Source organism: Rhinolophus sinicus, chromosome 3 (genome assembly GCF_057876585.1).
Source record: "Rhinolophus sinicus isolate RSI-liver-muscle chromosome 3, RSI-T2T, whole genome shotgun sequence".
NCBI lineage: Eukaryota > Metazoa > Chordata > Mammalia > Chiroptera > Rhinolophidae > Rhinolophus > Rhinolophus sinicus.
This window is the reverse complement of record NC_142503.1, coordinates 174,898,016-174,918,267: the sequence shown is the minus strand read 5'-3', so window position 1 is coordinate 174,918,267 and position 20,252 is coordinate 174,898,016. Positions and strand designations below refer to the sequence as shown.

The following is a 20,252-nucleotide window of genomic DNA, read 5'->3' as shown; positions in this document are numbered from 1 at the left end:
TGAAGACAGCAGTCAGTGACAAGCAGAGGCCGAAGGTGTTGCCAGGGGCAGGCAGCAGAGACAGGTGAATTGCTGGCTGGCCCCACGAAAGGGATTTGAGGGTCTCATTCTGTCCTGTGGTGAATCCCCAGATGCCCGAGGATGGGCTGAGATTACCTGCGCTCCTGCATCCACTGTCTCATCTCACCTCCCTTGGGACTGACGAACAGCACACACTTGTTCACAGAGGCCAGGTACTGAGCAACAAAGCAAAGAGCTGAATTTATCTGGTCAATCTAGATAGCCCTCTCTGCATACCACGTGGTTACCAGGCTCATCACCTCATAAGGCCGCCATGAGAGGTAACTGGAGAATGGGACAAAGGGCTTCCTGTTTCCTCCACATTTGCCTTCTGAGATACTGAGAGCAGCAAGTTAAAGCTGCTAGAGCTCCACTTGCTGGACCACACTGCACACACACAATGGCCTTCCTGTGGCTGGAAGTCTGAACATCTCAATTCTAGTCTCAGCTTGGCCATGGATCCCCTGTGTGTCTGGCAAACCGTTTTCTTCATCTGTAAAATGAGTTGGCTCTTCCATAACTGGTTTTTATTTTTTTTTAGCACTAACATGCTAGGAGTCTCACTAATAAATTAAAAGAGTACATAGTGCAAGAGGGTGGGCACCTAAATATTACAGTGAAGCCTGCAGCATTTCCTGACTTCGCCATTTTCTCTGATAGGAGGGTTTTCATTTCTTACTTGGTTTCTTCTTTCCCATTCCAACCCAGCAAGAAGGGGTCACCAAAAGGGGAACTCACCAAAACAAGACAAACGAATTCTTTCGTTTTTGATTCATTTCAACCAAACAGATGCCATGGAAAGCGGCAAGGGACCCAGGTTCTAGCTCCAGCTCTACAATTAACTGTGTGTAACCTTTGTAAATCAGCTGTTCTGGACTCCACCTCTTCCTTTGCATGACAAACAGGCGACCGGGATGATGCTATTCACTGTTACCCTCCCTCCCTACAGATGAGAATTGGTTCACTTGGGCACTTTCCCATGAGGCTTAATGCCAGGGGATGTGACCTCCTCCTATTTAAAGACAACTCTTGACCCCACCCTCTCCTTCCTTCCCTGTGACCTTGTTGCATCTGCCATCTTGTTTCTCTTTCTTCAGTTGTTCTCTCACTGTGCTTACCTGTTTCGAACTATCACTGTGATCTTTATTTTCTATTGTTCCTGAACTTCAACCTGATTTTCACAGAGTGCCTTCCTAAACAACTACAGACTGTTTCACATTCTGTAACTGACATATCTCTCTTCATCAAGTGCAATGATTTAGGAAACCCACAATTTCTCCCACTTTCATCAAGAGAAATTAGTGGCACTTGAATTACACAACCTGACATTATTAGGGCCAATGTCTGAATTTGTCCTATCTGTCCCTATCACTTCTGTTCTCTCCTTTAAGAAACGTTTTCTATGAACCCGTGTCCTCCAGCTCTATTTATTGAGCACCTACTACATACCCTATAGTCTAGCTCTTATTATTGCTCACCTTCCTAATGAAGAAACAGGACTGGGAGATAAATTATCTACTCTGGGCCACAGAGTAAGGGAGCTGAGTGTCTAACTAAGCCCCGTCTGACTCCAAAGCATCGCAGAAGCTCCACGCTCTGCCTCCTCTCCAACATCTTCTCTGCTCCTTCCCTCACTCACCTCCAACTCCCATCCAGACTTCTCAAATGTCTCAGTGTGTCTGAGCCCCCTTTTCCCTTCACTCCTTGGCCCTCTGCCATCTCTGACATCATCCATGGCTTCTCTGCTGTATTGGACACTGTTGATCACTGGCCTTCCGGAAGCTCCTTACTCCCATACACTCCACAACAGGGCATTGTCCTGCCTCTTCTCAGTCTGTCTGCCTCTTTTCCTGGTAGCTTGTTCTCCATCACACCCCATAAATATTGGTGCTCCTCAGGGTCTCACCTTTGCTTCCTTGCTGTCTAGTCTCCTTGCTCTATTTCATCCCCCCAGGTTTTGTTCACAGTTTCTGTACTGACAAGACCCAAATCTATATCTTTAGCCATATATCCCATTATTTGCTAGACATCTCTACCCAAATATCTCCCAGGCATTCCTTACAGTTATTTTCCCCTTGTAACTGCCTCCTCCTCAATTGGTAGCATCATCCTTTACCTTGTCACTGGAGCTAGGAACCTGGGATTCTTTCAAGCCATCGTACTTTGCTCTGCATCCAAGCAAATCCCATGTTCTTCTTCCTAACAACTTTTTCTCATAGACCTACCTCAGGATGGTCTCCAAGAATCCAGCCCCTTCTTTCCATGTACCTATCACTAACCCTACATCAGGCCTTCGTCAACTCCATTTCTTAACACTACAATGGCTTCCTAAATTGTCTCTGTGTCTTTAGCCTGTCCCCCTCCAAGTCCATTCTCCACATGGTCACCAAAGTAAACTTTGCTCCTAGGAAATGACAGAGCCTGGACTGCAGACTGGAATGCAGGCCTGTCTGATTGCATTGACACTGCTTCATAGTCAGGCCTCAAGGCAGATGGAGCGAATGCATAGGAGCAGAATGGGGGATGAGCTACCAAATACCAGGAAACACAACTCCAAGTATGAGCCTTATAGATGATGGCTGCATTGGTCGGGATAGGCTGGAGTGCGCTACAGTAATGAAGAAACCCTGAACTCTCACTGGCTTAACACAATACCCTTCTACTTCTTGGTCACTAGAATGCAAAGCCCAGTGCTGGACCTGTTGCCCTCCTTTATCTCATGCCTACTCCATCTGGAACCAGTGGCCTTCAAGATCACCATTGAGAGGCAGAGAGAGGAGCCACATAAAATCTTAACTGCCTTGACCGTGAAATGGCACATTTCACTTTAAATTATATGTCATTGTCCAAAACTGGTTACATGGCCCAAGCCAACTGCAAGGGAGTCTGGGAAGTTTAGTGGAGGGCATTGGTATGGAGTGAGCATTATCTCTGCCAGTGCTTCAGTGGCGTCTGCCTCTTATCCCCAAAGACTGTTAGAAGATGTGACTTGTTAAAAGACGGTGAGGGTATGAGCTCGGCATGCCTCTAAATCTCTCCAGTGCAATTCTCAGGGCTCTTTCCTCCTTTGTGAAAGTGAATCCCGTGTGAAAGAGAGACCAGGAAGTTCTCAACAGGACAAATTAGCAGATGCCCTTTGGACCTGGTGCCCTCTGGTTCTGGGTCTTGTGAAACTCAACGTCATCCATTTGCCCTCCCAGGAGAGAAAATGCACTGCAGTGAAGCCCACCTATGAAATGCACGGCCATATCTTCATTGCCCAAGAGGCAGAAAAGAGGAGGCCTGGAGATGGGGTGGGGAAGTTTTGGAATGGTGGGGGGAGTGAAGACAGGAGGGGGACTCCAGTTGCCCTCAGCCCACGGCTGGATTCAGACTCCACAGCAGACAGCAGTCCTCTTTTATTAAGGCATAGTGCCTCTTTCAAAATAATTTACAGCACATAACCAAGCCCGCTGTGCGACATTATAATTTGTCATTAAAACTCCATTCCTCTTGCCAGAGTAAATGAGCCATTTACAGCCAGGGCGCCAAGATGGACTGTTGTTATTTTTTCTGCCTTTGTTATTACGAATGTTCATAGCTCTTCTCAGACAAGCCCCTGGGGATTCCCAGAAGGCTTGCCTTGCCATTCATGTCAGTTAGTCAGGCATGGGTGTGGTGTCCCAGATAGAGGTATCACCTGTGCAGAGGACGCCAGGAAACCAGACCTGGCTTCCTCCAGTGTGGATGGTGAGCCTGAGAAGTATTAATTCCTTGTACCTACATGTGCAATCGCACACACACACGAGCTCACATGTGCACACACATGTGCATACACAGGACAGAAGCAAACATGGCAAACCCAGTATCTCCTCCTTCCCAGCTGTCAGAGCTGTGGGCCTCCATCAAGGGTGGGAACATGGGGATTGGCAGGTGAATTTCAGGCAAGTTGAGCATCGTTAGCCCAGGAACCTGACTCTCGGTGACTGAGGTTACAGTGTAATGGTAGCCTCTAGGGGAAGTTGTCTCAGCATGATTTCCCCCTCCTTTACGTCCATGAGTCCAGCTCAGAATGGTCAGATTCTAGGACACCATGTTTCCTGTAGGCAGTTCCCTAGGAATAGAAATAAGGTTATTTGGGTTCACCTGTGCTCTGTTGAACTCTCGTCTTCTACTCACAGGCATTGAGTATGGCCTTTCCAAGCTTGAGAAGGGTGTGATGTGAGATTGGTTTGAGTACAGAGGGGAAGTATAGTTAGGTTTACCTTGTATAGGAAAATGTGCCTCCCCAAGCTTTGTTGGGCCTAGTGTAGAGGAATTACACGTGGGTATTTAGGCCCAAGCCAACAGTGGGACCCACTTCATACGTGCAGCCACCTCCTACTGTCACCACCACAATGGCTGTGCCTATAACTACAACAGAGGCGAATACCTGGTGATAACATTGACAAATGTCAAGGCACCTAATGTTCACACTTCCTGGTGCTCTGCATGAGCTTTTAGACTGGTAAGGAAGGAAAACTGCTATTCTGACACCTCTCATGAAAGACAGATGATGAGAGCTAAAATAGAGGTACGTACAAAGGAAAAATTACAGGGTAGAAGGATTGTAACAGCCTGTGGCCTGGCCTATTGATTGGGAGAAAGAAAACATGTTAAAAGAGGGCACCCTCTAACCACCTTCTCCAGGTTTTTCATGGTTTTGCTTTTTGTACTGCTTCTTCTAACATCTTTTTATTATAGTCTTAATAACCAGCATGCCATCAGTTTAACTTTAAAATGTTAAAAGTCATCACTCTGGGAGAATGTGTGGGATAGGAAGTGAGTTCATTACAGAAGTGACTCTTAAAAAAGAAGTAGGGTTTTGTTAAGGTGATATGGAAGGAAGGACATTTCTAGTCAGGAGAAGGAATTTCAGGGTCTATTAGGAAGGGATGAGTAGTGAAATGTGGCTGGAACAGGGTGTAGAGGGAAAGCACTTCAGAGTACGAGTATGGCCAAATTGCAGAGTGCCTTGACAACAGGCTGAAGGGTTTGCACACTACTGCATAAGTCATAAAGCAACCACAAAAGCTCATTTTGATTAAGAGAATGACATGACAGATCTGTGTTCTTGCAGGGTTAGTTCTTGAAGGGCAGCATTATAGAGGACAGATAAGGGGCAGATGGGGAGAATCCAGAAAGAGGGCTACTAGTTAAGAAACTATCACAGTACTGGTGAAGGATGGTGGCGCCTGGGTTGTGTCTATTGAAATAGATAGTAATAGATGGAATAAGGCATTCTATGCTGAGAACCAATAAATTCAGAGATTGAGTGGCAATATAGAGGGGAAAGAAGAGGGTGGAGTCAAAGATGACTGCCCACTTTCAACCCAGCATGACAGAATGGATAGGATTGCCCTTAGGTAAGATGGAAAATCTAAAAGTGGGGAACAAGTTTGTGAGGTCTTTGAGGGCTAATGATGAATTTCATTCTGGGTGTGTTGTTTTTGAGACAGTAATGGGACCTCCATGGGAAGATGTTTTAGACACATGGAAATATGGACCTGGCATTCAGGGTAGGTTCAGGGCGAAGGTCACTAGAGTAGAGGTGAGACTGAAGCCAAGAGGGTGGATGAGATCACCAAAGGGGAGAATTTAGAGTTTAAAGAAGAGGCCAAAGGCTACCTCTGTGGTGTCCTTGTGCTTCGTGATACCTTCAAACCTGAGCAGAACCCACCCGAATGTCATGATGCTAAGACCACCTAGTGGGGGACCGTGGGCAAGTAGTAGAAGGGCCTGACTTCCTCAGCTGGGAGATCGGCGGTTGGGCTGGATGGTCCACATTCTCGGAAGCCATGTTTGGAGAGAACGTAACAAAGCGGCTGCTGTCAGAAAAGGCCATTCTGAGGCAGAACTGAGCAAAGAAAGTCTAGCATAGGGAAGACACTTGCTGGTGCTGGTCCCAGGTAGGCAGGACTCTGCTTAACCCATCACCATCACTATCTGCAGCCTGCAGCTAGGTTGGTGCAAAAGTAACTGTGGTTTAGAAGGTTAAAAATAATTACAAAAACCACTATTACTTTTGCACAAAGCTATCCTACTGATGACACTCACAGAATGAGAAACGATGAGAGGTGAGAGTTAAACCTTGGGAGATGGCCAAATGACACTGGTCTGTAAGATGTGTCAGTAAAGCACTACAATACCTGGGAAGGCTCAGAAAGTGCATGCTCAGTGCATGGTGCCTTTACCAAGTCCACATTCACCACATTTTTTATGGACCTAGTCTTGGCACCATCCAGGTTCTGTTTTCAAGGAAAAAACATCTGGTTGTCAATTGTAGGTATCTGGGATTCAATTTACTTTCTGTCTACCCCATGACCCCCAATTCTTTCTTCCTCCTTCTAGTCTAATTTGCATGTAAAATACTTGGGAATGAATTTGGGAGCCATTATAGGGGACTAGAAGGCAGAGATGATGGGAAGGGTGGAAGATGGCTCTTGCTACTTCCTGCTGTGCTCAACAACTAAGAGGAATCCTGGTAGTCCCTTCCTATGTCCAGGGATTGGTCACGGCATGAATCAACTTGATTGTAGGTTTGAGATGATACCAGCACTCTTAAGGTCAAAGAGACATAGCTTGGAATGGTGAAAGGAACATGGATCTTTTCCTTCCATTGTAGTACATGAAAACTCTTCCTGTCAGGACCCTGTATTTAGTTCTAAATTGTGTGTGTGTGTGTGTGTGTGTGTGTGTGTGTGTGTGTGTGTGTGTGTAATGTTCTTTCCTCAGTTATAGTCTAAGTTTCTCAGAACAAAAGTATTTCTTTGTACAATAGTCCCCCCCAACCATGGTTTTGCTTTCTGTGGTTTCAGGTACCCATGATCAAGCCATGGTCCAAAAATATTAAGTGGCAAATTCCAGAAATAAACAATCCATAAGTTTAAAATTGCACTCCATTCTGAGTAGATGATGAAATCTCCCACTGTGTTAAGTGGCTGTAGGGAAATTAGACTGGGGAAGAAAGGCAAGGTTATGGCCTAGGTGAGCTTCAAACTAATAGGAAAGACAAGAGATCAGAAGGGAATGCCATCTTCTGCCACCCCTCCTCCCCATTGTTCTGACTGGCAGATTTGGCTCATTGATTTTGGCACCCTTTTTCCTGACCCAAATATGGTCTCATAAGCCTTTTCAACCCAGGACGCTAGGCAGACATCACTTTTTGATCTCTTAGCACCGGAATAAACCCATTTACTCTTCTTGGACAGGTCATGCATGTATGGATAGAGCTGAACACTAAGTAGGGAAATAAAAATTTAAGGATTATAAGTTTAGGAGATAGAGAAGGGTCTAGTCTGTCAGGCATTAATTTTAAACTTTGTTTTGTAGGCAATCAAGAGCAATTGTGGTTTTTGGGTAAAAGACTGTAAATAAGATTAACCTGGTTACTGTGAAGAACAAAGAGATTGCAGTTAGTGAGACCAGTTGGAAGGCTATTGCATAGTTGAGTCATCAGGACATATAAGAGGCAGCAAGGGGTCTGAACATGAGGGGATCATAGTGGAAATTGAGAAAAAAGGGACAGTTTGAGACATTGAAAGAGAAGAGTTGGTCGGGCTTCATGATTAATGAAGTGCTGGAGAAGAGAGTGAGGGAAGTCCGATGATTATCAGGTTTGGGGACTGGGGGAGTGAGGAAACGGTAATGCCATTGCTGAAAAGAGAGAGGCCGGAGGAGTCACTAGGTTTAGTGGAGAGATCATTCGCTTGGGGTGTCCAGACGTTTCACCCGTCGTGCAGTGGCACCGGCATACCTGGGTTGAAATTCCTAGCTCCATTATTATCTACTGAATGAAATAGAAATGGAGCCTTTTAATTCATCTCAGTTGTTTCTTCTGTAAAATGGGGGTGATGATGCCGATAGTCATATCACAGGGCTATTTGGAGGATTCAATAAGACAAGTGTGGCAGAGCTTTGTAGACAGGAATAAGCCACAAGCAACTGATTCATTGTGGGTTCTTCTGGCGCATCCACATGGATGTAAGCTGGCCCAGGGGGACAGAATCTGGCAGGGAAGTCAGGCCCGGAGAGGGAGACTTGGAAATATTCTCAGTGGAAGAGGTAATTATTAAGTTAGGCGATGTTTAAGACCTCAACTAGATGTCAAAAAGAGAGTAGAGATCACATGGAATGTTGAATACTACCATGTTTTAAAATATTTTATTTTTATCATAAAAGAAAAAAATCATTCCACATAGTCTCCAACCACCAAATACACTGTTCACATTTTATTGTATTTCTTTCTTTGTTTTTAGCATAAATAATTTATAGAGGAGACTAAGAAAAGGAGAGAGCAAAGAAGACATTTAAAACATAGTTGAAATAATCCTAACCATGGAAGAGAGTCATAATACACTTGTTTTCAAGAAGTGGGATAGAAATTGCAGACTCCTACAGTTGGGAAAACTGTCAAGGTCATTTAGTCTAAACATTCTTTTTTTTTTTTTGCCAAATCTACATTCTTTACATTGGCATTATGCTCCAAGTCCTCAGCTAAATGCTATCCATGCAATGTCATATAATACTCCCAGTGATCCTATGAGGTAGATAGTATACTACCCATTTTACAGATGAGGAAACTGAGGCTCAGAGGCTTAGTATTCTGACTGGGTCACAGGGCCAGGCCTGTCTGACATCAGAACTCACGCCTTTAACCACTGTGTCATCAGAGCCCTCCCCACTGTCCTTGACCCAGTAAAGCTGGAGCTCTTCATAAGGGACATGGCTCCCAGGGGTGTGTCTGAGTCAGAAACAGCTGGGAGTGAGCTGAGAAATTAGTCTTCTGTGAAACAGAGTGAAAGAAAAACTGGACAGGGACCAATCATTGTCAATCTTTGTGTGAATGTGTGGTGTGGGAGTGGGGTCATAAAGGATTCCGAAGTCACATCGAAGAGACTTGTGGCTGCTCACTGTCTCCATTCACATTCCTGCTCCCCACCAAAAGCTTCTCTGACACGGTTCTCTTTCTGGTTATCTTTGGCTTCTTCAGACAAGGGGTGCCCAGTCATCCTGTCCTAGTGGGACTGGGAGGAGGGTTGAGGGGGGACAGTGATACGGCTGTACCAGTGGAGATGAAGAAACCTCTCCTCCTCAGTGAGTTTGAGTCTTTAAACAGAGAACCTGACTCTATAATTATCTGGAGTGAGCCTTGGGCCATGGCCCCTTTTCTGGCGATGTTATGAAAAAAGATGCCCGAGGGCTAGAGGCGGGGGTACCTTCCCAGCCCCTGCAGGAGTCAGAAGAGCTGGCAGGATTGCTTTTTCACAAACAGCCTTCCTCCCTCTTTGGAAAGAAAGCCCTCTCCCCAGCTCCTAGGCAGCCTCCTGCAGAGCATCGATAGCATGGCTGAACTGTTCCCATGGCAACAGAGGAAGGGGCTCTTTGTTTTCCTCAGAGGGTTGAGTCTTTTCAACCAGAAGGTGGCTGTTGGCTCTTCTCCCTATTCTACACTTCACCCCTACCCTTGGTTGGTTGTATGACCAGTTTTGCATTTATGGAGTTTTAAGCATCATTGAAACAAATATTCTATGTGGAAACTGAGGCTGAAAGGCTTAAGAAGGCAACTGGTCTGGAGATTTCTCAGCAACTGCATGTCAGAGCTATGGATGTTAGACCTGATTAGAGCAAGACTCGTCAGAATCTGGGGGACGGGCATCAGGAGGCTCCCAGCTCCTTCAATAGCATCCATGAAAGGAAGCCAGAGGTTTTCAAAGCAAGGAATCGGCGCGGTGTTACAGTGGGAAACACTCACCTGGCCTCTCCATGGGACAGACAGTGGAGATGCTTTTTCAGATTCTCCTTCCTTTCCAAAGCCGACTCAAGATGACTGGCATAGAGCGTCTGGGCCTGATCTTGTCTTCAGATCAGTGACCTCACATGAGCTATTCAATCTCTCTGGCTCTAAGTTTCCCTTGTAAACGAGGGAGTATGAGTATAGGCTCCGTTGGGGTCTAAAAATACAGTCAGTGCTTTTGAGTTGTTGGGGGGTGGGGGGAAGAGACTTCTGAATTGTTGCCATGTTGCAGATTCTGGGCTGTTCCAGAACGAACATCTTTCTTAGGGTACTAGCCTTGTGCATAGTCCTTATCCCTTTCCTCTTCTATTTTACACCAAGGTGAACGAAGTCTCTAAGTGGCCACAAAGGCAGAGCACACTGCACAGAGACCACCTCCATCCTGCCTGACTCCAGGACAGGCCAGGCCTCTCCAGACCGAGGGCACGTTGAGGCCAAAGACCGTATCTTAAAGCTCTTTGTACCTGCAGCACCCAGCCCGGTGCTCAGTGAATGTTGGTTGAGTGGATAAACCTGTAAAAGCCCCAGATCATTAGAGCTGAACGGATCCTTTGAGATCCTTCAGTCCCACGTTTTATAGATGAGGAAACGAAAGCTGAAGACGTTGTGTGGCTTGGCCAAGGTCACACAGTAAGCTAAAGGCAGAGGGAAGCCCAGGCCTTGCTGCCACCCTTCCTGCAACGTTTCTAATTCTTTTACCATTCCTGCGAGGAGCACACTGCCAGGGCTGACATCATTTAGAATCTTCTCACCACACTCATCGGGAAAGCTATGTCAGCCCCCAGGCAGGACAGAGCTGCTTGGACTCTGTGTCTTTGCCCTCTGCTGTTTAATAGCAGGAGAATTAGGTCTTTGAGTGTGAGGATTAGTGTAAACTGCAAATGCTCACCTTTCCCACCTTCAAACCCAGAAGGTGTAGCCAAGAGTCACTCTTTTTCCTTTTCACTTTTCTCAAACACTAATTTTCCTTTTCACTTTTCTCAACACATGTCCTACTTTCGTAATAATAGAAATAACATATTAGTCAGGGTGCTTCATGCTAGCCGCCGTGACAACCCCCAAATCCCATTGACTTACACAATAAATGTTTGTTTCTTACTCATGCAAAGTCTAATATCCTGGTCAGGCAGTTCTTCTTCAAGCCATTACTCAGGGTCACAGGCTGTTTCCATCTTGCTCTGCTGTGTTGGGGCTACAGAGCTGCTCTGGCATAATCCAACCGATAGAGGAGAACAGACTTTGTCCCTGTCACTTAATGGCCTGGCCCAGCAGTGGCACACATCACTTCTACCTGCACGCAGGCGTGTGGTCCTACCTAATGCACGAGGGACTGGGAAATGTAACCCCTGGCTCTGGCTGGTCAGCCACATCCCAGCAGTAACTCTACACTCTAGAAGGGGTGCTGAATCCTTATTGGTCTCCACTACAAGTAGCTGGCATTTATACAACACTTTTTATTTGCCAGGCAATGTGCTAAGTATTTACTTTATTTAATCTTCACACTCTACAAGGGTATTATCCTCGATGTACAGATGAAAAAAACTGATTGTCGAGATGTAACATAACTCTGTTATAATTCATAATACAAGGCTACACAAGCAGTTGGTGGCAAATCTAAAATTCAGGCTGTAACTCCAGAGCCCAGGCTCACATCTGCTACATTCCACTGGCTTTAGCTTCTGGCCTGAGAAACGATATCAGACACTAAGTAGCCTGTGTCATCTTCAGCAATTTACTTTTACCCTCTGACCCTTGGTTTCATCCTGTGAAGTGAGAATGTTAAACTGGATGAGGTCAGCTGGGACATCATATGATTCTTGGGGTAAACAGATCAGGTGTGTGTCTTAGTCAGCTTGGGCTGTGATAACAAAATACGAGAGACTGCGCACAACAAATATTTGTTTCTCACAGTTCTGGAGGCTGGGAAGTTCCAGATCAAGGTGCCAGCAGATTTAGTGTCTGGAGAGGGCCTGCTTCCTGAGTTGCATAGTCACCTTCTCACTATATCCTCACATGGTGGACAGAGAAAGCTCTGGTCTCTCTTCCTCTTCTTATAAGGGCACTAATAAGTGTCATCCTGGATGTTCCACCCTCAGGACTTCATTTAAACCTCATTACTTCTCCTTTAAACTTCTTAATAGTATGACTCGGGACGTTAGGGCCAAGTCTGCAAAGTGCATTTCACATCAGCCCTGCCTGGTTATGACACCTGGTTATGACACCTGGTTATGACACCTAGGGAGCGGCTGAGATAAGGAAGCGCCACCTTTCCCACTCTTTGGAGCAGCACCTCGCTAACAACCCCCCACCCCCACCCCCGGGAATCTGTAGGTCTGCTCTATAGGTCTGAGCTCCTCCACGCAGAGCATCTGCGTATTCCAGTAGGGATTCGGCTGTCCTCTCAGGTTTTGGTATGATAATGCCTTCAGTTGAGGGCTTATATAATTTGCAGAATCAAGAATAATCTCCAGGCCACTTTCAAGTCAAAGCTATTTTTAATGGAATTGCCAAAGGATGGCAGGGATGGGGGCAGGGAGAAGACATGTTTAGAGAATGCTTTTTTAAGCCCATAAATCTCCCCAAATTTCAGCCCTCGCATTTCTGAACCTGCATTTCCAGGAGGGGGATTGAAGAAGGCCAATTAAATCATAGCAGATATATGTAAGAACTGGGTACATGTTCCTGCACCTCCAGTTTTCTTTCGGATGCTGTTGCATAGAGTAGAAAGACGACTGGGCCAAGACTCAAGATCTGAGTCTATTCCCAGCTCCGCTAAAAGCCCTTCATGTGTCCTTGAGCTCGTTACTTCCCCTGTCCATTTCCTCATCTGAAAAATGAGAAGGTTGAACTGAATGATTTTTATGTCCCTTCCAACTCTAAAGTCCTAGATGATCCTCAGATGACAACAGTGCTAAAGCCCTAGAACTGAAATGTCATATGGTCCACAAAGGCTTGGGTTCCTCCTGTTTCACTTCTTTCCTCCACCCAAGACTTCTCAGTTACGTTTGTTGATACAACCTCATCGGTCCTCCTAAGTATATAAGCCCAATATAATATTGAACGTCAACTGTAATTGAAAAACTTAAAAAATGGAAAGAAACAGACAAAAAAGAACTTAGGGCTTTGTTTTATAAACTTTCTTGGGGAAGAAGGCAAGGTTTTCCTGGGTTATGAACATTGTCTAGGAAGGGTGTGGGGGGTTCATGGGGCTTCAGAGAAGAAAATTTTACCAACACCTAACAACAACAAAAAAGAAAAACCCAAAAAACAAAAAAAACACCCACAGTGTCCCTCTGCTATGGTCATGTTAGGCTGCTAAATTCTGCTTTGACCTCGAACTTGTTATAACAGAACAAGACAGACAAGTGAGCTAATGAAACGCTTTAAAATGTGTTGCTTCCATTGGCACAGAGGTGGATTTCTGAACCAATCAGGGGCAAACCTGCTTCTATCTGTGCATGTTGATTTAGCCTGTGGTTGTAGTGCTAACAATTTAGTAATTTGCCTCATTTTTAATCTCCCCTTCCCTTTAGCAGGATCATTTTCCCTGTTAAGGGATTAACACTGAGGTAAGAATAGCTAAATAATAGCTCTTTCTGGACTACAAATGACTGTATAAACAAAGGGTTATAAAAGGAAGGAGTAGGAAATGCTCTCGGCTCTCCTGCAGTTGGCAAGTGCTGTTCGCGTTCTCCCCTGTGCACTAGGCAGGCCGGTCGTAGCATTGTGAGTTCAGGTCTAGACACTATATTTCAAGGTTATCCCCATGCTTGAGTCTCCACAGGGCACACAGACCAGTGTACTTAGTTGAATAGTGTTCCCCAAAAGTTCATGTCCACCTCACAATGTAACCTTATTTAGGAATAGTGCTTTGCAGATGTATTAAGATAAGATTCTACCAGAGTAGGGTGAGTCCTAAATCCAAGACGACAGATGTCCTTATAAGACGAAGAGAAGAGACAGAGACACAGAGACAGACAGGGGAGAAGGTCATGTGATGACAGACAGGGATTGGAGTGATGCATCTACAAGCCAGGGAACACCAAGAATTGTTAGCAACCCCCAGAAGTTAGGAAGAGGCAAGGAAGGAGCCTCTCCCCTGAAGCCTTCAGAGGGTGCATGGCCCTGCTGGCACTTTGATTTCCAACTTCTAGCCTCCGGAACTGTGGTACCATAGGTTCCTGTTGTTTCAAGCAACCCGGTGTGTGGTCTTTGTTATGGCAGCCTTAGGAAACTAATACAGGATAGAGTGCTGTCTCGAGTCACATGAGAACAAACTGAGTCGGAAACCCTCAGCCTTCGGTAGTTCACTGCCCATTTCCTTCACTCCCACTTCCAGGCTTTGAGATGACAGGAAGTTGTTAAATCTGCTGCTGATCTCGCTGCAAATCCTTCTTTCTAGTCCCAGCCAGACTACCACGGCTGTGCAGCAAGCAAGCCTTTTATTCCTCTCTTGTTGGCTGCTGTCCCATCCCCTCAGTGACCATTCCAAACCTTCCTCACCTTTCTCAAGGCTCCAAACCCACCCACCTGCCTTACTCTCAATGGATGATTTCCTCGGAGACATTGATGAGAGCACTTTTCACTTCTCTCTTCACCTCAGAACCCCTCTATGCATCTTGAGTCTGAGGGAACGTCCGCAACTCTGGCTTGTCAAAGAGACTGTCTTCATCTGTGCTCTTGACCCCAACCCTTTTGGCAACCTCAGGGACCTTACTCCAGCAGCTCTTCTCATCCTGGCTGCTGGTCTCAATCTCTCCCTCTCCATGCTTGCCTCCTCCTACCCCCCAATTCTCAGTGCCTTTTAATAAGCAGGCTTAGGTCTCTCTTAATAAAACCAAACCAAACCCACAAACAAACACAGTCCCGAGAGTACTACACCCTCCATCATAATGGCCCCGTCTGACCCCACTCCTGTACCATCTAGCACTACCCATCAAGATCCAAGACATGCTTTAAAATTTGTGTCCCACGTCATCATTGCTGTCATCACGACTGTCACCTTGTTTTATGTTTGAATAGTATTTCACAGTTTCCAAAATGTTTTTACATGCATTTCCCCAATTGAGCCTCACAAAAGCCCTCTCCCTGTGAAAGGGGAAATACTTATTACTCCTTTGACAAATTGTGGAAACAGATCAGAACAGGTAAACTGTCACTGTTCTTGGGCTCCTTTTTCTATTTCTCTTCTTCCCCATCACCTGTTGCCTCCTATTATGATTATTTCATACTGGTCATCGCTTTCATTCTATCTTGTGAATTATAGCAGATCTAAGAATAATGTCATTTCGTTCACTTTTGTTTCATTATAAGGTTGATGAGATGATGTAGGAACTTCATTCTTGTTTATGGCAATTAGCCTGTGGTAAAATTGGTTTCGTTATACTTTGTTTTGCGTCAAGTAGCAGAGCCTATTGAGGACATTAATGATGAAGAAAGGACATAGGCCGTAGGATGCAGCAGTATTTTGGATTGTCACAGTGGCTTAAAAATCTAGCGCTTCAAAACTCTGACTGATGGAAGAGCAAGAGGTGTCTTAGTTTATGTGTCCCCATATTGTAAGACTCACACCGGTCAGTGGACTTCAGAGGGAGGGCATTGTGGGCTTGACGTAAAAACAACTTGTTTACACTCAGAGCAGCCTCACTCCGAAACTGTCAGAAGACGCAGTGAGCTTTGTATTCTGTCAGGCATGTTACACAAGTGATTTCTGCATTCAATATTTATTGAGAATCATCTATGCAGCAGTAACTGTGCGAGGGGATGAGAGTGCAGGGGTAATAAAAAAGAAAAATCCCTCCTCTTGAAGAATTTTCAGCTCCCTAGGAAAGACTGATTTAAGTGATAAATAGTTATATAAATTAAAATTTGTGAAAGTAAAGGGTGCTAAGATGAAAATAATGGACACATTTTATATTGAGAAGACCCCTGGAGAACAATCGTTAAGGTGTAGAAGTTAAACAGGCCGATATTGAGGAAAGAACAATCCAGGCAGAGGGAAACATCACATGCAAAGGCTCCAAGGTGGAAAAGGGCCTGGAGAAGAAATGAAAATGAGGAAGGCCCGTATGGCAGGGCAACGGTTAAGTGCAGAGCTAGGCAAGGCTACTAGTCCACAGTAACTAGTAGATTTTTCTTCTTAATGGGAAATTATAAGGTACTTTTGCATTCTAAAATAATAAGATTGCTGTTTAAAAGCGAATTTATCTAAGGATGGCAGCTTCTTAAATAAACTCTGGCAACTTGGACTACAACACCATGAGTGGCAGCTGTTCTAATTCAGAATGGATCCTTGTGCCAAACACTGTGCGAGACAGAACTCTGTATTCATAAAGGGGGCATTTTACTCTGGGAGGAACCCAGTGATCTGTCTGGTCTCAGAGGAAACAAGACAGCAAAGGAAAACAGCCTGTTGTGATAGGGATATTGTAGGACAAAAAGAGGAAAGGAGGTACTGAGTCCTTTCCCCTAATCCACAGCCTTCAGTTGGTCACACGGAGGAGCCTGTTTTCACTGTTTCCATTCAACGGCTAGAGAGAATTTGGAAGAGAATCTCAGAAATAACTCGAGCGGCTCATGCACTTTGTTCAGTGACTTTTATTGAGCTTCTACTATGTACCAGGCCTTAGAGATATGACAATGAATCAGACAGGCAAAGCTCTTGCATAGTAGTGGATATGAGGGGATGCAAAGCAACCCCTTAGGAAGTCGTTGTTAGCATGTCCAAGAGAAGAAGGGCTAAGGGCAAACACATCCATTGATGCCAAACATCTGTCAGAGGCAAGAGAGAGAGAGAGGGATATTTTAAGACCTGACCTAAATGACGAAAGCAGGTTTTTGGAAAGGAAAATAGAGAGGAAGAACAAGGGAAATTACCTGGGGAGCAAAATTTATCTGCTGTGGTACCTCAGTCTCTCTCTAATCCTTTTTAACCCCAGCCCCAAATTTGGAAGGATTGCAGGAAGCATCTGCGGGAGTCATTTCTGGGATAAGCAAATGTGCAACAATAAAAACTTCTGTCCTGAGTTTGCAGACGTCCTCATCTCTCATCCCCATTGTATAAATCAGCTTATATAAAGGGATATGATATGGCCCTTTGCACTGTTGTGATGTTAGGATGCCTCTGAATGGCATTGGCATGAATTGACCTATTGCAGTATCGCTACAAACCAAGAGGCTGACTTCTACTGGAAATGTCCCAAGGGTTTTTGCACAGGGCAAGCCAAATGTCTTCCCACACTGAGACTGGAAATGCCCTGGGTGTCCTTGCTGATAAGATCTGAAGTCTAGATGTATGTCCACTAGCACTCAGTGGATGCTGGCAACATTTATTACAACCTGAGTGTGACATGTGCTAGTCTGTTCAAGGAGTCTGATAAAATTTATCATCCACAGTAGATGTATAAGGAATCTGGCTTCACCGTGACTCACTTCCTATGTCTATACCACCTTTAATCTGGGGACCAAGCAAGAAGTTGCTTACCAAATGAGATATAAAACAGTCAAATTAAATCATATTCTGTTGAGGTCAGACCAACTGGAGCTCACCTTCCTTACCAGCCTCAATGCCTATCTTTTCTCTGTTACTCTTTATTGCTCCTCCAAACTATACTACCTGTGGGACCCTGAACGTGTCATCTTTGTTCAGTCTGGTCCTTTAGCCAGTATGCTCTTTGCCACCAGGGGCGTTTTCTGGCATCGTTTGTGACCCAGCTGAAATCTCAGTGTCTCTGAAAATTCTTACTGCTTCTTTCTTTTGGGTTCCATAGATCAGGTCATGTGCTTGGCATTGGGGGTACAAAGTCAAGTAACATAGCGTCTCTGTCCTCAAATTCTCACAGTCTGGCAGGGGGCAGACATAAGTAGATACACCATATGCAACTTGCTATAACAAAGGTATAAAAAGGATATAGAGTAAAGAATTGAATCAAATCAAGCCAATCAAACGTGGGCCCCAACGCTGAACTTTTTCATCATTGTGAAATTCCTAGTTTGCTCTCGTGATCTCACGATTCCATCCTGGCCCTCTTCTGGGCACATTAGCCTCCTTCCTATAAAGGTAATTACCATTCTCATTGCGATCAGCACCATCCTAATAATAAAACCACCATCATAATTTTAAAACTAATAAAACAGAGTTAACAAGATGTACTTTCCAAATCAAAAATGTATGGGATGATTATTCATATCATAAAGATGATTCTTCATTTTCTAAAGGCATCTCTGAATAAAATTTAAGTTAAATTTGCAGAATTGAATATACTCTACTTTTTTCAGAAATATTTCTTAATTTCATGAAATAAAATTTGGAATGCATGTGAGAGTATTAGCACAAAGGGGTTGCAAAATAAATTTTATCTACAGGTATGAAATAAGATGCACATGCATTGAGAATGGGAATAATGATTGTCACTGTCATATACGTAACACTGATATATCCCTTTCAATGTTCTTTGTAGTATTAAGAGTTATATATGGTGATGGAAGGAGAACTGACTCTGGGTGATGAACACACAATGGGATTTATAGATGATGTAATACAGAATTGTACACCTGAAATCTATGTAATTTTACTAACAATTGTCACCCCAGTAAATTTAATAAAATAAAATTAAAAGAAAAAAAGAGTTATTGCACAGAGTACCAACTGTTCATGTGTATTAGTGGCTTTCTTCTTGTACTTCAGCTAACCTAATTATCTTAGAAAAATTTTAGGTATCATCCATCCATCCATCCATCCATCCATCCATCCATCCATCCTTAATGGAAACTAGAATTCACTCTTCTGTCACATCAGTCTGGCTATCCTTAACCAGCACTACACTGGCTTAATTACTGTGGTGTTTTAAGTAAGTAGTGTGAGTTCTTCAACTTTGTTTTTCTTGTTCAAAGATTATTTTAAGTCCTTTGCAATTTCCATATGCATATTAGAGTCAGCTTACCAATTTTTATTGTAAAAAACCAGTTGTTTCTTTGTTTGTTTGTCTTGTTCCTTTGTTGCTTTCAGTTTTGTATCCCACATATCAGTGTAATCATATGGTTCTCGATTTTTTTCTGTCTGACTTATTTCACTTAGCATAATAATCTCAAGATCCATCTATGTTGTCGCAAATGACACTATTTCATCTTTTCTAGTGGCAGAATAGTATTCCATTGTGTATATATACCACATCTTCTTGAAACCCATGTAACTTTACTAACCATTGTCACCCCAGTAAACTTTAATTAAAAAAAAAAAGGACAGTGTGATTATAATTGGAAATGTGGTGTTGAATGTATAGGCCAATTTGGAGAGAATTGAAATCTTAATAATATTGAGGCTTTCAATCCATGAATGTGATGTAGTTCTCCATTTCTTTAGATCTTTAATTTCCCTCAGGATTGTTTCATAGTTTTCAGTGTAGATGTCTTACATATATTTTCTTAAATTGATTTCAAAGTATTTTTTGTTTTTGATACTATGTTAAATAAAATTTTAAAATAGTTTTTTAATTTTCATTTTCCAATTGTGTGCTAGTGTGTAGAAATACAAATGAGTTTTGTATATTGGCCTTGTGTCCTGTGACCTTGCTAAATTTATTTACTAGCAACTAATAGTTGTTTTATATTGTTCTTAGGATTTTTTATATAAACAGTTATGTTGTCCACAAGTAGTTTTACTTCTTTTCTATCTTTATGCCTTTTATTTCTTTTTACTTGTTTTATTGTACTAGTCTCCCATTCTGTGGGGTTATTTCTAACCTTATAAGGAAAAATGTGTACAAAGCATAGTCCTCTTTTTGAAACAGGTTTTTCAGTTTTTCAGATTGGAATCATGTTGGCTTTTGAGGCCCTTAAAAACATCAGTGAGCACAGAGGAAACTCTATGTCGGTTACAATCATTTTCTCCTATCAGCTCTCATACTGAACACTTTCTCCATGTCCATTCTTGGCCCTGGGGGACTCTTTGCCATCCGGTTACAATTTAAAGTTGCTTGGGCCTTTTTGTGGCAAAAATATATCTCAAAAATTCGAATGGCTTTTAAAATTCAATAAGCCAATTGAAAACAGGGCCAACAGTCAGCCAACAATCTGGAAAGCCTATGGTCATTTGCATGCTTGATAGAGTCTGCGCTCTCCATCTGGCTACTTTCTGTGACCAGTGTGGTAGTCGCATGACACCTTGCTGGAAATACCATCTGAATTTTTGACCGCACAAGGCTAAATGGGTGATCCAGGTTTAATCTTGACCTTCTCAGCACTACTTTGGCTCTGTAGCTCAGTTATTTAATACAAGGGATAAACAAACAGAGCGTTAGTTTCTCTTGGGGGCTTTTCAACTCATTTATCTATTTCATCTTTTATAAAAGATGAAGACGAGGAGAAAAAGGTAGGCCAG

At 43.7% G+C, this 20,252-nt stretch overlaps 1 protein-coding gene across 11 annotated transcripts in view; it reads left to right on the top strand.

The window, feature by feature from the left end:
• SLC8A3 (solute carrier family 8 member A3) overlaps positions 1-20,252 on the top strand; it is a 166,909-nt gene that overhangs the window by 93,810 nt on the left and 52,847 nt on the right. The gene's annotated exons all lie outside the window — the stretch shown is intronic.